The following is a 13,212-nucleotide window of genomic DNA, read 5'->3' as shown; positions in this document are numbered from 1 at the left end:
CTAATCAACTGTGGATAATTAAATTATCTAATATATACATAGTTGTAGAGGTTCTGTCTCTAATCAAGGATGCACCAAGACAGAAGACCAGGGCAGATATTCCATTTGGAGTCAACTAAACACTGTATCTCCCACCAATTAGGAGGAAATACAAAAAGCAAGTTACCTGAGGAACTGTGGGAAGAAGCTAAAACTTAGAGGAGTGACATACTTTCTAGTTCTTAAGATGTCAGTTTATATCATAATTTGAGTCTTTTCTAATATTAGCATTCTAGATTTCTGTAAGCTACACTGTAGCTGCATTCCATAAATTCTGATATTATTTTCATCTTCATAATTCAAATTATGTGACTTCCTCTTGGTACAATATTATATAGAACTGTGTTGCCAAATTCCCATTTTTATTTCCAGATATTTTTCCATTGTTAAATCCTAATTTAATATCATTATTCTATGGGAAAAAACTTACTTGATTTCAATTATTTTAAATTTGTTTTATGGTCTATGTTTTATGGTCTATGTTTTAAGCTGGGAACTGCCTTCAAGTCAAAACCATGACAAAGAGAATCTGGCAATTTTTTGTAAAGTTAATTATGCATCAACCATAGTACCTAGCAAACTCAGTTCTGATAATTTACGCAAGAAAAATGAAAGTTCTGATGACAAGAAACCTGTTGTTACTAAAAATTCAAAACCACCCACAAGTTCTCCAAATGCTGAATGGGTAATCTCACCTAAACATATCCATAAAATGGAATATTACTCAGCAATAGAAAAGAAAAAATCACAGACCCCCACAAAACATGGATGAGACTTATGTACATTATGGGAAATGAAAGAAGTCAGACTCAAAAGGCTAGATACATTTACATGATATTTTGTGAAAGGCAAACTACAGAAAGATTGGAAAGGTTTCTAAAGGTTGGAAGTGGGAAGGGGAGGCTGACCACAGAGGGGAAGCTAGAGGGAAAATTTAGGGGTGAAGCAAATATTCTGCACCTTGGTCATAGAGGTATATGACCATCTGCAAGTGTACACCAAAAGATATAAATTTAATTCATGTAAATCATTAAATAATTACTACAAAACACACAAAAAAAGAGATTGGAAAATATAGCACGTGATCAACAAATATTACTAGCATTGTTCAATTGTAATAATTGTGTGATTAATATGGCTGGACAAATGGAAGGTACAATCAGAATGCTTTCATAAAAACCAAAGTGCATCCCATCAAAAGGCATGTAGAGACATGAAAGGAAGCAAAAAGAAACCTGTTTCATAAAGAAGTAAGAATAATAATCTGGGAAAGAAAGCATGACTACTGCGAGTCAGGACTGCAAATCACCAAGACTTAATTGATAAACGCAAGCTTCAATGGGCTTCCTTGTATTTGGGGTGAGGGGTAGATAGGGAAGCAATAAAACAGGTGTCTACTAGCAGAAGGAATGAAGGCAGCAGTTCTCAGCATCAAGCATGTATTCAAGTCCTAGAATAGGGAGTGATGCCCACAATCAGGTCACGTCCCGGGGACAGGGAAGCAGGCGCCTAGACCTCTGAGCACAGCCCTGAGCACACCACACAGCCAGCCACTAACCTCAAAAGCCAGCTCACTTGAGACAACGGATGTGTTGGCAGGCTGCACTCCAGGCCCAAATTCACCCAGTAGGAAACCCAGATACTGCCGGGAAGCACGCAGCAAACTTGGCCAGGGGTCCACACCCTTGTGAGCTTTTAGAGAATAGAGTAGGGATTGGAAGAGCCATTCACTATTAAGTAGCTGAGCTTTCACCGGTTGTTTGTGTGTCAGCGTCACTCTGCACAGAGAGGGAACAAGGGACAGTGTCTGGACACAAATGAACAACAAAAAATTCAAGGGGGATAGAAGATCATTTCAGGAGACAGCTGGATGGATTCGTTGAGCAGATGAGGTTTGATTTGGCTTTAAGAGGTTTGCACACCAAAAATGGGGGGGGGGAGTTGTCATGGGCAGATTAAAAATAAAAGAAGAGTAAGATAGAATGAAAGACAATGGGGACAGAAGTATTGAAAATGGAGGCTATGCAACACCCATGGATGTAGAACAGACATAAGAAACAGGAAATGGGCTCATCAGATTGGAGCAGAGAGGTGGAGAAAGGGCAGGAAGTGGGTGCACAATCACTGAACGCGATCGCTCTCCGGAAAGGGAGGGCTCCTGCTTTGAATGTTAGATAGGATGTTTGTAAACCAGAAAACAGGACAATCTAGGCGCTCCACTTCCTGCCACAGCCTCACTGAATTAATCAAGTAATGATTGAGCAGCTATCATTCCTAGCCCTGGCAAACTGAGTGCTATGAGTAACTCAGGAGTAACAAGTCACTGTCTTTACCTGGAGATTACAAGCCAAGAGCAGAATGCAAACTATTTACCAGGAAAAAAAATAAAAAGAATAACTGGAGTAAAAGAACTCATGAAACTGACTTAGAATCTTTGTCTCCAGCGTACCGAATCAGCAAGCATTCTCAAATTTAGCCAGATTTCCATTTTACTTCTTTCTTTTCTAGGACTTAGTATATCTGGATTTACTACTACATCCTAGTAAATGTATAAATTAAAATTTAAAAAAATCACACTGTAAGTGGATTTTAAAAATTCAATTTTAGAGATGGTTAACTGAGACAGAATAGTTAGAAAATATGTATGGACAGGAAATCCATTAGGAAACTAAGGTTTAGCACCAGCTTCAAAACTTTAAAACAACTGTTTTCCACTGGGCAAAACATAGCCCTGGAGAATTATAATTTATAGTGGTTAAAAGATTTATCAAATGGTTGGATGGTTGGGAGAAAAAAAATCCCTCCTGAGAAAAGAAAGAGAGAAGTTGGATTTCATGCCAGAGGCCGACTCTCTTAAAAATAGGCAATTATTCAATCCAGCTGGAATATTACCTTTTCCATTTCTTGCCCTACTTTTTATGTCTAAACTTGATCATCCCACCCCCACCTTTAAGCCATTTACAATTAAGATTTCCAATTAGATTCCAAATTTGACACATTTCTCTAGGAGAAAGCAAATGGCAAGAATAGTAATTGAGTGACAGCTGTCTCTTGTCTTTTCAGAAAGCAAACAGGTTTTTCTCTTTCTACGTTACGAAAGCCTAGGAAAGTTTTCACAGTTCTTTCTTATATTTTGATAATAATTAGCTGAGCTGCAGGGTGCTGATGATCCAAAATGGAGATTGAGAGCCTCTGTTCTGGACTAAGAGCAGGTTAACTCATATACTCGAAGTCCTTAAAATGTTTATTGCTGCAAATACCGAATCTCCGTATTTTACATCAGGTCAATATGAGAAGCAAGCATTATATGAGAAGCAAGCATTATATGAGAAGAAAAGCATTCTTTATGTGCTACAGTAGGCATGACCCCAAGTCATTTTCTTCACTTTAAGAGAATAAGCATTTTCAATGGAGAAGAATATTATTCAGAGCACCCAAGGACCAAACAGCATCGTGTGTGTGTGTGTGTCTGTGTGTGTGTGTCTGTGTGCATGTGTGTGGTTTTCCTTGTCTGTTTGATTTACGAGAACAAATATTGCTATTACTGATACTGAAAATTACTTACTAAGCTCTTCCTCCAGTGCGCCCAACTGTTACTTAAGGCTAAATTTTCATATGCAAAGTATAAGCAGAATTTGAAGCAATTAACCATATAATTCAGATCAAGAAATTCTTCTGCCTGAAGAAGTTAAATCATTGAAGCCAACATTTTTTTTTTCTGGTCTGAATTCTAGAAAATTATTTGCTATAATTTATTGTGCGAGGCCATAAAATAGGTCGTTTCCTAAAAGCAAGCCAACCGCAGAAGTACAAGAAACCTCTTAAAATGCATATTTTCAAGACAAAACTTTTTGAAACATACCTAATGAGAATTGGAAGTAGCTTATCACGGTAAATAAAAATACACACATAATTTACCGTAAAATTTCTCAGAACCTGCAACATCTTAATATGCTCTTAAAGTTCCTGAGAATGTTACTGTATTCAGAAACTTTCGAGAAAGTCGGCAGAATATTTCACTGGAAGTAGTGTTCAGAGGAATGAACAGATTGAGAACCTCTTTGCACACTCATAAGAGGTTTACACTGAGCTTCGGCAGGAGACAGGGTTGGTGGCGGATCCTAAGGCATCTATATCCAGGAGAGAGAAGACCGCATGCCAACACACAAGATGACGGGGCAGAAAGTGCGCAAATCATCCAGAATCCTCTTCCCAGGACTATTCGGGAATAGTGCATACTCATTTTCTGGGTAATGGGCCAGCTTTCATGTTTATTTCAACCCGGCTTCATCTTTTGTCTCAGCCTCCATGGCTGCGTGAGAGCCACTCTGTGCTCTGTTGTTTCCCGCATCCACTGCTGTCCCTTGTGCTAGGACTTCATCCTTCATCCTTCAGCGCTCAGTGTGAAAGTCATCACCCAGAGACACCCCCTCTGTTCAGCCAGGTCACAGCAGATTCCTCCCTGTGTCCCAGTATTGTCTTTCCCGGAGCTCTGCTGTTTCACTTTTTTATCTAGCCTAACCGTCGTCCTCACAAATGATTTTATGTAGACATAGAGATGCCTTCAACTTTAACACATGGCCAGGTAGCTACAACATGCAGGCGCACATTCTATAACACTACACTAAAATTTCTGTCAAGTATCCTTTTTTTAAAAGATTTATTTATTAATACAAAAACTGGAGTACAGGCCAGAGGCGCAGGAGGGTGAGAGGATTCACCAGAGACAGAGTGGGGAGCAGAACAGGCAGATGGACTGAAAACACTGCTGAGGGGATTAGCGGGCGAGACAGGAGAGGTCTGCCGCTCCATGTGGATATCTCCCTGGCTGGCCAGGAATCGAACTCGTGCTGCAGAGGCTGTGGACAGGTTCATGGAGTTGCACTCAACCCGCTTTGCCACCGGGGAGGCCCTCAAGTATCATTTTTTAATGCGATGGTTATAAGCTTGAACTGAATACAATCCAGTTGGCTATTTACTGTACCTGTTTTATTGTCGTACTCCTCAAACAGCTCTTCTCTTTGATTATTGTTTTGCTGATCTCAGAGCTCTGTAAAGGACAAAAGAACAGGGTGTTAGGATTTGGTGAAATTTGGGAACTTCTCTTACTGAAGTACCCAAGCTAAAATATTTAATATTTTAGTTCATAATGCCCCATCATTCCAAATTTGAGCACTTGTCATGATCATAAGATCCATGATAGCTATTTTTCTTTTTTTCAAATTATATTTATTGAAGTAATGTTGGTTTTCATCATTGTATTTGTTTTAGGGGTTATAGGTCCAAATTTCTACAAATGTGTGTTTTCATACCACACCCAGCACCAAAGCCCCAATAATCCTCCACCATGCTCCATTGCGCCCCTCCGCCCCCAGTCCCCTCCAGCCACCTTCCCCTTCCAGACGCCTCAGCTTTGCAGGCAGATGTCAAGAACTGGTTGTTGGTTTGGTTTGGCTGAACCTTTTTGTTTGTTTGTTTGTTTCTCTATATTTCACATAGGAGTAAAACCACCTTGTGTCTACCCTTCTCCTTCTGTCTTATTTCACTTAGCACTGCCCTCTCTAGTTCATCTATATTGTTGCAAATGACATGTTTTCATTTTTTTAATAGTCCCATTCCATTGTCTATATAGGTTACATTTTCTTAATCCACTCCTCTTAGGTTGTCTTCATACCTTGGCTATTGTAAACAGGGCCGCAACATAGCAGTGCTGATACCCTTCAAATTAGTGTTTTTATTTCTTATGTATTTTTCAAATAATCTGCTTCATTCAGTTCACAGAGCTCCACTAGAAGGAACCATAGCTAAGCCTTACTGACTTTTTTTTTACCAGCCAGGCACTATTCAAAGTTAACATGGCTAGCTCATACTTCCTCGTAACTTCTACAGTTGGGGTTAAGGCAACAGTTCCAAGTTACTCAAACCCTGCACATTCCAAATACAGGTTTGTCTTCGGGACTGGCCTCTGGCCACTCCTGGAAGATAACCTCTGACCTCTTAGAATAATCAGCCTGATGAGAGAGATTTTGAATGTCTGAGGCCTTGACCTAAGCTAGTCCAGTCTCACCCGAAACTTTTATGCTTGGGGCTGAAAGTGTGAGGTCTGGGGAGGGCAATCATCTGGTGCCATCTGCTGATATAGCTGGCCCCTGGGAACCCCCCAGATACCAAAGCTTGGCCGAGTTTCCCTGGTATCTTTGCTGGGAGAATTAAGGACACCCACATTATTCTCCTGGGAGGGAATCCTGGACGTTGGTGACTGGATGCTTCCTCTTCTGCTGTTTCCCTCTGCTGTAGTAAATCTGTGCCCTTTCACTGTAAAACCATGACTGTGAGTCTAGCAACTTTTCTGAATCTTGGGACTCCAAGCCAATCTTCAGACCTGAGGGTGGTCCTGGTGACCCCCAACACCACCACCTTAGTAGATAGATGCTATTATTATCCACATTTTAAAAACAGAGAAATTGACCCACAAAAGAAAAGGGTGAAACAATTCTGTGAGAGTTCCACAGTTAGTTTAAGGGTCAGTGTCTGAATGTGAACCAAATGCTTAGAGTAAATTTAGGCTTTTTATCACCATCTCATGCTGTTTATCAAAACTCTTGTCACTACATGTCATTAAATAACTTTCAAAAACTGCCACCTGGTTCTCTTCTTATTTTCTTATCAGTAATGATAATTTTCAAATATAAGATTGACTTTTATTTACCAAGATTTTATTTTATCTGCCATGAAGAGAGCAATAATAACTCTTACTGAGTTCATGTTTCTCAACCACTATATTTTAATTCAAAATAAACTTGACTACAGTCCTGTTAATGATACAGATGTCCTTGAGGGGAGAAATCAAATAATGTCACAAAAACTAACAATAATGTAAGAAAATAAATAAATAAAATAAATAAGTCAAATTTTTAAAAAATCATGCAAATGTAAAATAAGATTTCTCATTCACATTTGTATATTCATAGATACACATGAAGATATATACACACACCTATATCTGCATTCTGTATGGTATTTTAATATAATAGGAAGAAAACGATCAGCTCCAAATCACACCAGGCCAGATTTAATTTAATTTGGGATTTAATTTGGGAAAAAGAAAAAACTTTGTCACAATTTTTCATAATATTTCTCACTTTGATTCTGATAGATGCAGAATTGCTTTTAAGATAAGTGTTAGTAAGAGAAAGCATGAAACAATTCACTCACCAGTTTCCTAGAAAAGCCATGTTTGGAAAGCTTTTATTCAGATAGACTGCAAAAAAAACACTATGGTCTAATTACTCATAGTTAATAGGTGTCTGAGATGTAGTTTCATTCTAATACTTGAACAAAACTGCAACTCATTCTCTCATTTTTCCCCAGTCCACCAAAAGCTACACTGTACTTTATTGTACATACAGAGGAAGATGCTGTCCTGTCCTTCTTACCGAAAGAAACTGCACATCTCCTAAGAATTTAAGGTGCCCTTACATCTAGAAAGGCAGTGACACCCCCTGCAATGTGATGACGCGGAGGGCAGTGCAGTCTCTTAGTCCATGGTATCCAAACCTTCAAATAATTTTCAAAAATACAAGTAAAGCATACAGAACTGTGGCAACACCTCACCCCGGGATGATGTAAACTGGATAATTGTACAAGTCCGAAGAGTAAAAGCAGGGTCCTCCCTGGCGACACAAGGGGTTAAGCACAGCACCATGAAGCAATCCTCAGCCTCTGCAGCATGAGCTCCATCCCCCGCTGGCCAGGGAGAAACCCACATGGCACAGCAGACCTCTCCTGTCTCGCTCGCTGCTCCCCTCAGCAGTGTATTTCAGTCAGTCTGCCTGTTGCTCCCTACTCTGTCTCTGGTGAATCCTCTCACCCCCCGCATCTCTGGCCTGTACCCCAGCTCTTGAATGCATAAATAAATAAATCTTTAAAAAAAAAGTGTATGATGCAGAATTATCATCTGTGCTATGTCAGCTTGAGTCTTCCAGCTGGTTTGCTTCCCATTACTGTGTCAGATCAGATGATGTCACACAATGGTGTACCCGTTATCACTTGTCAGGTCCCATCATGTAGCAAGAACCAATATTTACCCAACACAATGAAGTGTGTAACCACCTTCAATAAACATCCCACAGGGTCAATGGAAATAAAAGCCTTATTTCACACTTATCACTAAACTTCACCAGTCATGATAAAGTAGAATATTTACCTTCATCAGAGCACAAAAGTTTCCTTTAAGTGGAAATACAAAATTTAGACCTGGATGCTAAACTGTATCAAACATTATTAAGGCTGACATAAGAATATTTTTGAAAAATTAGTATAGTGTCTACTGAGCTCCACCTTATGCCAGAGAAAGTGGTGGCTCCTTGGGCCCCTAAATCCATCCCTGTATGACTCTGAGTGGGGTTTCATTACTCATATTGGGTATCCCCTCCTGCCCCAGAGTCCTGCTGTGGTGGGATGTGGCTAAAGTCCGAGACAATGACTTTTCCATGTTGTCCCATAAAAGGAAGGGGGCTTGAGATGCGTTGCTGTTGGTCCCAGACAACCTGGGATGATTCCAGGCGAAGAATTTCCATAAGTGAGAGGTTTTGAGCTGTTATAACAAAGACAGGAACCAATGGTCTAGAGTTTCAAAATGATCAGAGGGAGAACATCATGTATGACAGGAAACTGTAGCGTGGAGTCCTCACTGGGCCTGAAAAACTCACATATTTGTCCCCTAAATGATCCAGCACTGTAAAGCCTGACTCACAGATGGTAACATCTAGTACTGGATTCTATTATAATAGACTTTCTCTAAAATGGAAGGTGGGCCTCCCCGGTGGTGCAGCAGGTTGGGCACAGTGCTGTGAAGCTGTCCACAGCCTCTGCAACACAAGTTGGATTTCCAGCCGGCCAGGGAGATTCCTACATGGCGTGGCAGACCTCTCCTGTCGCGCCTGCTGCTCCCCTCAGCAATGCTTTAGGTCTGTCTGCCTGTTCTGTTCCCCACACTGTCTCTGGTGAATCCTCTCAGCCTCCTGTGCCTCTGGCCTGTACCCCAGCTCTTGTATAAATAAAAAATAAATCTTTAAAAAAATAAATATATAAAAGGATGGTTATTGGATTACAAAGATATGGAAGATATGGTATAGATACACATATACACATACATACATGCATGTATTTATACACACACACACATATATATATGCATAATGGAATACTACTCAGCTATAAAAAAGGAGTTCTTGTTACTTTCAACAACATGGATCGAATTGAAATGGAAGATACCAAGTATGATAAGTCAGAAAGAGAATGGCAAATCCTGGTTTCACTTATATTTGAAAGTCAAGAAACAAAACAAAGAGTCATACAAAACCAGATCAATAACAAACGCTAGAAAACTGGCTGTATAACTGAGGCTACCAGAGGGGAGTGTGTGGAGAGCCAAGTGGGGATGGGGCCCCATGGACTGCATTGGAGGACTATGGGTGCCTGGTGGTAGGTGGGGCATGGGAACATACACCTCTGTGGCATGATCCTAACCTCTAAATCATATGTAGTATTGTAAACCAATGCTATCTCAATAAAAAAAAAGAAAATAGATATAAAATTTTAATCCTACTCCAAAAGCAGCTTTTAAAATCTTACTTTTGTCTCCAATTTCCATTGTTTATTTGAAAGATAAATTGGAATTTAGCAATGAAATTATTCTAAACTTCTTGTCAACTAAACACTATAAGAAATTCTATTATAATTAATAAAATTATTCAAGAAAGGTCTCAGAATGTAAGATAAATCTGGAACAATAACTTCTATTCAACAGCAATAAACATAAATTAAATTTTCTAAATAAATAAATGCAACTCCCAATAGCATCAATAACAACCTGGATCAAAAGAGCTGTAACCAACAAAATTTAATAAGCTAATTATGAACAGTTCAATAAAGAAAATTATTTTAAAAAGCTATACAAAGAAATAAGGAACTGTAACACAAGTGTGAATGAGGAAGTATTTACAAGGTAAATATCACTTCTTCCCAAATTAATTTATATTTTAGCATAATTCCCACCAAAATCCTAATGGGAGTAACTTTAGAGCCCCTTAGAACTTTCTAAAGTTCATTTGAAAATATAGTCACAAAGAAAATTTTGCATGTGAGCATTTAGAAGAGGTTTTTTTTCTATCTAATAATAAAATATATTATTGTGACACAACATTGCACATTGTACAGAACGGGCTTAGAAATTGATGTTCAGATTTGTGGGATATATAGGTATTCCAAAAACATCACATTTTATGCATTTGGCCAACAAATATTTATTGCCTGTCATGTGCTAAGCACTCTGCTGGTTATTAAAGGGACAGTTCTTGTCCTCAGAAATTTTGATGAAAAAAAATGGACTAGCTATTTTCATTATAATAGAAATTGATACATATGAGCATATAATTCTAAGGATGCATATAGAAAGGAAACCTAAATTCAGTATGATAAGATAAGCACCACAAATTAATGGAAAAGAAAGGAATTATTTAATAAATAATGTTGAGATAATTACCTAATTTTTTGGAATAAAATTAAAGGTGTCCCATAAGATATAGAAATGAATTCCAGATGTTCTGGAAAGGAAAATGCAACCAAAACAAAAAAGGAAATGGAATTGATAGCTTATATACCCTTTCGGAGAAGTTTATGAGGTCTGTTAGAAATTAAGGGGTGGGCAGAAATGCCTTGGATTAGAATATGTGAAATACTTCTGCAACTTAAAACAAAATTCAAACACAGATATGAAATGATTTGCAACAAACACAATATACCAAAATCTATTGTACATAAATACTAAATACCAAAATATCAAAGGATCCTTCATAATAAAGAAACATCTCATTAAGAGACATATGGGAAAATGTCCCACCTCATTAGTACTTAAGGAAACAACCATCAAAACAATGATTAACAATATTTCATCTAACAAATTGGCAAAGAAGAAAAATTTCAAGCTTGATGCCATTCTGAAATTGCTTTAAATGCCACTTTTCTCGGAAACCCTAAGAGCTGTGAAAATATTCCTACCAATCTCAGAAAATCTAAAAGGCATTTTCACCATATATAATTTGCACAAGACACTCACGTCATGCCCACTTTATTTTAACACCCACTTACAGCGACATTGTTCAGGTAATGACAGTGAAATATTCATTGGGGAAATACAGGAGCCATACCTAGCACATGGGGTGCAATAAATGGGATTTATTGCATTGACTTGAAGAGATGAACTTGCGAGCTCTCTTTCTCATCATTAAATAGAAGTGTGGCTGGCTTCTCAAAAGTATATTTCATTCCCTTTGATTTTATAGTTCTAATTCCAAATTTCTTTTATAGCAAAAAAATAGTTGTATACACAGGAATTTCTACAACATGACTGAAAATAGGGAAAATGAAGAAACAGACTCAATAGTCAAAAATGGGTAGTTCTTTGGCAATATTATTTTATATTAATTGATAGAACACTGTCACCATTTGAAATGAGGTCAGTGAGAGCCTTTTGTGCGTGGATTCCACCACAGCTGATATTCATTTTCATGTTTTCAACCTTTGCATTATAGTTTCCCTAGATCTTAGTCAAGGTTGAAAACTTGAATTTTTGTACTTTATTGTGGAGCTTTGTGCAAAGTTTGGTTCAAAGTGGAAAGCAAGGCACTAAGGCAGGATTAAAGCAACCGCGTGATTGTAGGCAGCAGGGATCTAATCACTGCTGATGTAAAGTGATGAGCAGCAACCAGAACAGTTGTGCAGAAATCGAGAACAATTTACGCCTTCGGAGAAATTCTGGGGGAGAGACCAAAGTTTCTTGCCATTTTCTAGAGTGAGAACTCCGAATTACTGCTATTTAATATTAAGAAAGTGGTATTAAAGAAAGAAAATGATACTGAGAAGATGGCACACCTGCAAAATACAGGATTCTGAATTAGCTAGAAAAGCCTGGGAGTGAGTCTGGGAATATTTAAACTGCTGCTTGGAAACATGGACTTTTCGATAGGGTAGTTGAGAAAGAACATTGTGCATCATCAAAGGGTCACTGTAAAAATATCAGATCCCCTTTCTTGTGCTAGAATATCATGTGCGGTTCTTATCGCTCTCTCTTAAGAAGAGTATTTAAAACTTAAGAACATCAGAAAACAGCACCCAAAATAAAGTATGAGTCTCCATATACAGTCAAATTACAATGAAAAACTTGGATCACTTGGGAACAGTATTTAGTGTCTAATTAACAATGATTTCTATTTAAATGAGTATGCAAGCAAGGGGTGGGGGTGCTGAAGTTACCAGAATGCTCATTGTCCTTTGGGACACTAGAGCAGAGGTACCTGACTACTCATCAGAGACTCCTTGTTCTTTCTTTATGAGATTTCAGGGTCTTAGTCTGCTCCTTCCCAGGAACAGAAATAGCCTACAGAAAAGGCGTGCACAGATACATTTTTTAACCTGACACTAGGGAGATGCTTCTTTGCTTTCATAGAGGAGACTTTGATCTTAGACCAGAAAGCTGAGTGAAGAGAACAAAGCAATCGGAACCCAGAGATATGCTCAATCTTCATTTAAATGTTTTCAGGAATATCTTACAAGAGTGGAAACTTTCTTATTAAAAAAAAAAAAAAAGCAATGACCTTAAGTATTTAACATTTAGATTGCTAGTCTGTTATCTCTGAGCCACAAAATCAGTAAATGATGATACTGATTTTAAAAAAGGACCATTTTCCAAAATCTGAATTTATGTAAACAGCGCATCAATCAATACTCCTTTGTCAGCTAAGAAGGAATATAATCTATTTTTCATAACACAGTCCAGATAGTTCAGAGACACTATCTCATTTGATCTTCAGGACAATCATAAAGGGAATAAGAACAGGTCTCATGATTTCTGGTTTACAAAAGTAAAAACTCAGTCTTTAAGAACTAGTAAATATATTGGTAGCTGCCTACTGTCTGACATCCATTATATGAACCGGTTTAAATAGGGGCTCAACAAGTTTAAGAAATTGGGATTTGAGTGAATCTGTGTGATTCTAAATCCATGCTCTTACCCAATATATTTTCAATTTCTTGTCCAAGGTAATGGACACTTGCTATTGAAACTAATATTTAGATTTCCAAACTGGTGTTTTCATTATAGGAATTGCTTCC

The 13,212-nt window shown here is 38.2% G+C and overlaps 1 protein-coding gene across 7 annotated transcripts in view; it reads right to left on the bottom strand.

Annotated features, from left to right (window-relative positions):
- INPP4B (inositol polyphosphate-4-phosphatase type II B) overlaps positions 1 to 13,212 on the bottom strand; it is a 543,252-nt gene that overhangs the window by 295,038 nt on the left and 235,002 nt on the right. For all 7 annotated transcript variants that reach the window (XM_054690015.1, XM_054690016.1, XM_054690014.1 and 4 more), the window contains one exon: positions 5,024 to 5,089. The gene's annotated coding sequence lies outside the window, so the exon portion shown is untranslated. The remainder of the gene's footprint in view (positions 1 to 5,023; positions 5,090 to 13,212) is intronic.

The sequence above is a fragment of the Talpa occidentalis genome, unplaced genomic scaffold (assembly GCF_014898055.3).
Source record: "Talpa occidentalis isolate TD23 unplaced genomic scaffold, MPIMG_talOcc4v2.1 talOcc4.8, whole genome shotgun sequence".
In the NCBI taxonomy this organism is placed as follows: domain Eukaryota; kingdom Metazoa; phylum Chordata; class Mammalia; order Eulipotyphla; family Talpidae; genus Talpa; species Talpa occidentalis.
This window is presented reverse-complemented; position numbering and strand designations above follow the sequence as displayed.